This window comes from Hoplias malabaricus, chromosome 3 (assembly GCF_029633855.1).
Source record: "Hoplias malabaricus isolate fHopMal1 chromosome 3, fHopMal1.hap1, whole genome shotgun sequence".
NCBI classification, from domain to species: domain Eukaryota; kingdom Metazoa; phylum Chordata; class Actinopteri; order Characiformes; family Erythrinidae; genus Hoplias; species Hoplias malabaricus.
In genome coordinates this window covers 26,601,087-26,607,935 of record NC_089802.1, presented here as the reverse complement: position 1 = coordinate 26,607,935, position 6,849 = coordinate 26,601,087, and positions in this window count along the sequence as shown.

Here is a 6,849-nt window from a genome sequence, read left to right as displayed (position 1 = left end):
ATTCTGGGCTCAGCACTGCAGAAACTGCACTATGTAACTTTTGGAAGAGGTAAGAAACCACCCTTGCCCTCCCCATTGAATTCAGGATAGTGCTTTAATTATTTTTTTTTGTTCCCCTTAGGCGTCCCATAGTGTCATTGTTTTACAGCACTATACTGAAATCAGTTGGTAAGTGGTAGGTTCCTACCCTCCTCCCAAAGTTACATAATGCAGTTTCTGCATTGCTGAACACAAAGAAGCAAAAACGGAGGCTCTGTTCTCCCTGTTATAGCTCAGTGGAGGATCACAGTTATTTTGAAGCTGTAAGTTTAAGGTAAAAATATTACGTAGCATTCCTTTAAAACCCGTAATTAATGTGACTAATATACTGGCAAAAAAAAACTGGTACCTTATATGAATCTTATGTTGTGAATAATAATATTCACAAATCCAGCATGTTTCTGCAGGTCCAGGTGCGGCAGAAGGTTATGGAGGGTTATGTTTTTCATTTCTTGTTTTCTGTTGGTTTCCCAGAGTCTCTAAAACCCCTTTACAGTCCTTCAGCCTGCGCTCAGATCAGCTTTCTAAATTCTCTCTAAAGTCCTGACAGCGTCGAAACTAAAGCTGTGTTCGCTTTAATCCCGCGGCCCAGAGAAAGGCCACAAAACCTCAGTGTTCCCTCCAGGGAAATCGCCACTAACACCCGACACCTTTTTGAAATTCCTCAGCTTCACAGAGTTGTCTTCAAAAAGAGCCGAGATCAGCATGTTCTCATTCGTCTCAACAGAGGAGAGCAGAGGTTTTGAGGCACGGGTTATTTCTCAGATCTTCTGAAAGTAAACTTCGTGTCCTGAACCTTGATCAGGACTCACACAGACTACTCCAACTTTACAATCACAAACACACTTTCATTTGTCCACAATATCTTTGAGAAATCTCTTTAATATCTCTGTAGTGTCTTGTTATTATCTCTGGAGACCCCTTAAGATCTCTGTAGTGTCTCATTAATATTTCTAGAGATTCTTTAATATTGTTGCAGTGTCTTGTCAGTATCTCTGGAGACGCCTTAATATCTCTACAGTGTCTCCTTAACATCTCTACAGTGTCTCCTTAATATCTCTGTAGTGTCTCCTTAATATCTCTACAGTGTCTCCTTGATATCTCTGTAGTATTTCCTTAATATCTCTGTAGTGTTTCTTTAATATCTCTACAGTGTCTCCTTAATATCTCTGTAGTGTCTCTTGTACAACCCTGAGGTCAGACGGAGAATGTGGAGACAGTATCTTGTGTCTCCTGCTGCTCAGATGTTTCTCCTGAGAAGAGACCGGCAATGTCCCTTGTCTCCTCTTTAGATTGAGTGGAGGTCTCATTAGTGTCTTACTTTGGACTCTGATGAGTGTTACTGGTGTTACTCCTGTTTATCTGTAATTGTGTGTGTGTGTGTGTGTGTGTGTGTGTGTTACAGTGCGTATAGGTGAGGCTGAAGTGCTGCAGGTTCATTTAGAAGAAGGAGGGAGTGTCAATGAAGATCCAGCACCGCAACGTGAACACAGTCACTAATCATAACACACACACACACATTATATATATATATATGTATATATATATATATATATATATATATATATGTTAAGAGTAGTAGGAGATTATTAGTTTATTCTCAGCTTAACCCAGAGCAGCCCACTTTTTGTCTGTAAGTGTAACCCCTCACTCGTGCTCATGAGTCTAAGAGAAAATGCTGACATCAGACCACACCATATTTCTGTCTTTCACCATGTTCACTGTGTCACATTAGAGCTAAAATCTCACGCCGTGTCTCAGGCGGAGACTGGGGACGCTACATGTTTGACACATCGTTGTGTGAGTTCAGAGGTTGTCGGGAGGCAGGGCTAGAAACTGTTGATCACAGAAGCACTGTGTGTGAAGTAGTAGTAGTAGTAGTAGTAGTAAAAGCGATAGTGGGCAGGTCCTGGGTCCTACGGAGAGGACGGTTTGGACTGTCTCCTACAAAGAGAACCCGAGGGAACGTCCAGAGCGTTTCCTCAGTTCGGTTGTTCCACTGACAGCTGCAGCAGAGCCTCCCTGTCTCTCTTCTCCGTGTTTACTAATGTGCTCTGGACAGTGCCCATTAGACCAACTCTAACAGATCCAACTCTAACATACTCCATTTTTCCTCTGGGAGTCATGGGGCATCACATATCGCTGTTCTTTGATTATGTAGCACTCCACGACCGCTCCTCATCCCTGATGCTCAGACTACGTTCAGACGCTGGGAATCTGTCTGATACGACACAGTCATGACAAGGTCAAAGTAAATTGGTGCAGTCTGATCTCAGCATAATGGAGCTGCATGGGGCAGAGCGGTGATCTACGCTTCATAATTGAGACCACTTTGTGGTGAACGTCAAATAAATGTGTGACACATTTACTGCTTAGTATTTTAACTCTTTCCTGACGAGAAGTGTTCTGTTCAGAAGTGAATTAGGGTGTGTTCAGACTGTAGTCCGGTCCAATGAAGAAAAGGAACCATTGTTACATTTTAGTCCTGGTTTAGTTTGAGTTCACACAGATGCTTTTACAATGGAATTAAAGTCAACTTTTAAAATTATGCACATATGACTTTTATTTTGCAAACCAGTCGTCAGAGTCGTCAGCTGGGCTCACAAAGGGCTGTGTGTGTTCACCTGGACAAAGGAGAGGTGGGAAAATGAACAAAGGAATCAAAACAGCACCAGATATTCCTCCAATCCCCAAAGCAGAGAGAGATGTTAGGGGATCATTGTTTTGAGTTCACTTTTTTCCCCCTCGGGTACTCGAGTACTCTGTTAATTGTTTAAGGGTCAGTCTGGACCAGTAGCGATTGCTCTAAGACTGCAAGGGAAGTTCAGCTTCCCCTAAAGTGTAAAAAAATAAGTGATCAAATATATATTGTTGTGTGTACATGTCATTGAATAAATATGCCCTACAACAGGCGCAACTTTTGTTCAGAATCAGCTTCTTATCACTGGTAAAGACGCGGCTTTCCTCTCAATCATTCCCGCAGCTTCAGTACTTTAAACGGTGTATTCAGATTTCAATAGCGAAGCAGCGAAACGAGACGAGTCATTGGATAAATGCTGGGCTTTGTCCTGCCCATCGGACGCTCAGCGTCTCTGGGGGTCTATGGGGCAGTGGGCTGGCCTCGGCTGGCCCGGACGCTCAGCTTCTGCATGATTATTGGATGATCTGTCTGAGGCTGAATCCCTTTTTGATTGACAGCAAAATGAGCGAATCAGCGATCCTTTGATGTAAAGATCCGTGGGAGCACAGGTGGACACACTTCAAATGGGCCAAGGCCGTTTAAGCAGCCTAGCTCTGCTGGACATTGAGATGACACTAGTCAAGTCCCTGGAAAAGACGCCTTGTTGGTACGACAGGGTCACAGATCATTTTATTAAAAAGGAATGGAGGGTAGAATTTACCTATAAATAAACCGGCACATTTTATGATGTAGGCCGAAATTGAGCTTCCCCTTGAAAGATCAGCATCCGCCACTGGTCTGGACCCATGGACACTACTCGAGTGTCCATGACCTCTGGACCTTGTGAAATCAGAAAAAAGAGAAATCACATCTGGCAGCACTATGTCTTAAAGAAGAGTGTGGTGTGATGTGTCAGTGTAACTCCCTCGCTTTGAAATAATCACAACTAATCACAGCACCGGCAGTGATATCTGCTACCCCTCAAACACCATCACAAACTTCTCACACAGTGACTCTGCTCTTTTGCTTTTCTATATGGTAAATCTGGTACTCAGTAAAAGTCTACTTTCTTTTATTCAAAACTAAACCGTAGCGTGTAAACATTGCAAAGAGCTGATTGTCCAGAGAGAGTCGTGTTTTTATCCGACTCACGACGGCAGCTCATAAAATTACGCTGTAGTCTTTTGAAGAGGTTCAAACGCTCCTTGGATCAAGCTGGATGCTGCAACAAGGAAGGAACAAACTCTACTGATCTGTCTGAACTGACGCTGTGGTTTCCAAAGCCCAGGTTGAGACGACACTGGATACATTTCAGGGGGCAGCTTTGAGAGTGGAAAACCAACCAGGAACCAAGAAAGCAGAGCCGAGTCGAGCAAGTCACACGCAGTGGAAAAGTGCCACAAGTCTCACACCAGCTTTATTTAGGGGTCTCTGACACCTCAAGGATGCACTCCATCATCCACTGAAGAGAAGTGGTTGTAGGACACTCCTGAATGTGTGAAGTCCTCTGTGGAGTGTTGTTGATTTGTTGCACATCTGCTGCTCTTAGAGCGGAGTCGTATTTTCTGGTGGTCAGGTGTAGCTTCATGCCGACAGACTGAGAGCGAGTAAAATCCAGGACTGATCGGGTCTCACTGCAGATCGGGTTGCGGTCATCTGAGAGTTATTGTGGGTACAAACATCCCACCAAGTCTCAAAAGGAGAGTCCTTTTTTAAGGACGGTTTGTCTGAGATCCCTAAGATTGTCTTCAAGGACACCCTCAATCAGCCAAATACAAGAGACCCTTCAAGGGGCAACAGGGACGCTTCAGGTAAACCTCTGTCAAGGGCTGTGGAGTCATCGTCCATCTGCTGCTCTCAACATGAATCACAAACCACAATCTCATTTTATTCATTTTATTAAAGTGAAGAGTTTTTTTGGCACAGCGTTCATTCTGAGCTCCATCAGGAAAAAGCTGCAGAAGACGATGGGTGTTCTGTTCTTGGGGATAATACTGTGTCCAAAAGTCAGTGTGAGTGTGGGTTTAAACCATTTACAGATGGGGTCATGGTTAGAGTCGGGAACAGAGCGCAGTAACACTGTGTTTTTGTTTTATTTTTTGTTGAATAAATTGAGAATGTGATTTTGATACGATACAGTGTCATATTGACAAAACTTTGCATTGCAAATTACAATGATATCTTACACAAAGACAGTTTAAATAGTAGTACACCTGATACATGATGCTCCATCACTCCAGAGAACACTGTTACACTGTTCCACAGCCGAGGGCCTAGGGTTTGTACAACGCTTTAAGACCGACCCGCTCTTTTCCCTGGTTAGGATGCATTTCAGGATGTCAAAGAAAGGGTTTCCATGATGATACTTCCTGTGAAAGGCCTAAGAAAGCATTTAAAGGAAATGCTGAGGTTTTTGGGAGGTGAAGGAGTGAGAACCTGTCATTACTTTAACTTCTACCATCAGCCCTTGTTTAACTGTGTTGTTTATCTGCAGGAAGGAACACCATTGTTCTTTAATCTCCATTACCATGGCAACAGGTTTGTTCTAAATACTGTCCGGTTGCTACATGACTCCATGTGCGTGTGCTGACCCCCCACATCGCAGGCTCCTAGCCATTGTTACTGTTACTATTTAATCCTGTGACATTTGCTATGAATCCAACATTATTTTGGTTTGGACACTTTGGATTTATCTTAAAGACTGAATCGTACATAATAAAATTGAACAATAATTATCTCTACTAAAGGAAACCTAGTATATGTGTATAATTTTATCCCACCTCAATCCATGCTGATTGATTATAAATTACTAAGCTGGTTGCAACATTCTCAAACCCAACTTGGCATTACTGTAGTCCCAGTATTCCTCAACTGTGTACAAATGAGACAGGAATATCTGGCAACCCTAATGAAAGCAGCCTTAAAACTTTTCACTCATTTATTCATTTTCTGTAGCCCTTAGCGGAGGTGGGTCTGGAGCCAACCTACAATCACTGGGCGCAAGGCGCCAGTCCTTCCCAGTGTGACACACACTCACACCTACGGACACTTTTGAGTCTCCATTCCACCTACCAATGTGTGTTTTTGGAGCGTGGGAGGAAACCGAAGCACCCAGAGGAAACCCACATAGACACAGGTAGAACACACCACACTCCTCACAGACAGTCACCCGGAGGAAACCCACACAGACACAGGGCGAACACACCACACTCCTCACAGACAGTCACCTGGAGGAAACCCACGCAGACACAGGGAGAACACACCACACTCCTCACAGACACTCACCCCGAGGAAACCCACACAGACACAGGGAGAACACACCACACTCCTCACAGACAGTCACCCGGAGGAAACCCACACAGACACAGAGAGAACACACCACATTCTTCACAGTCACCCGGAGGAAACCCACGCAGACACAGAGAGAACACACCACACTCCTCACAGACAGTCACCCGGAGGAAACCCATACAGACATGGGGACAACACAGCACACTCTACACAAACATTCACCCGGGGGAAACACACGCAGACACAGGGAGAATACACCACACTTCTCACAGACAGTCACCCGGAGGAAACCCACGCAGACACAGGGAGAACACACCACACTCCTGAGAGTTACAGAAGTAGTGATTTGTGTTTGGATGCATGGGCTGAACAGAACAGACAAGATGAGAGGAGATGAGATGTGATGAAATTTGACATGATGATGGGATGAGATTAGAGAAAATGAGATGAGATTCAGTGTGAAGAGACAAGATATGAGATGTGATGTGATGAGACGCAATGAGATGGGTTGAGACGAGATATGAGATGTGATGAGATTGGAGGAGATGAGATTAAATGAGGTGAGACGATATGAGATGAAATGAGAAGATGCATGATGAGATTAGATGAAATGAGGAGACATGATGAGATGATGTACAAAGGACAAACACATTTCCACACCTTTACATTGAGCGGCATTAGGCATGTTGAGTTTACCTTCATGTGCAGCTGCTCCAGAGCCTCTCATTTCATTTCATTCCTTTCTTTTCTAGAGAGATTCCCTCTGTATTTATCCACAGCGGGTGCACTGTAAAATAAGTGAATGAACTCGTTATAAAGGGGGTATCTGTGCAGTTCTG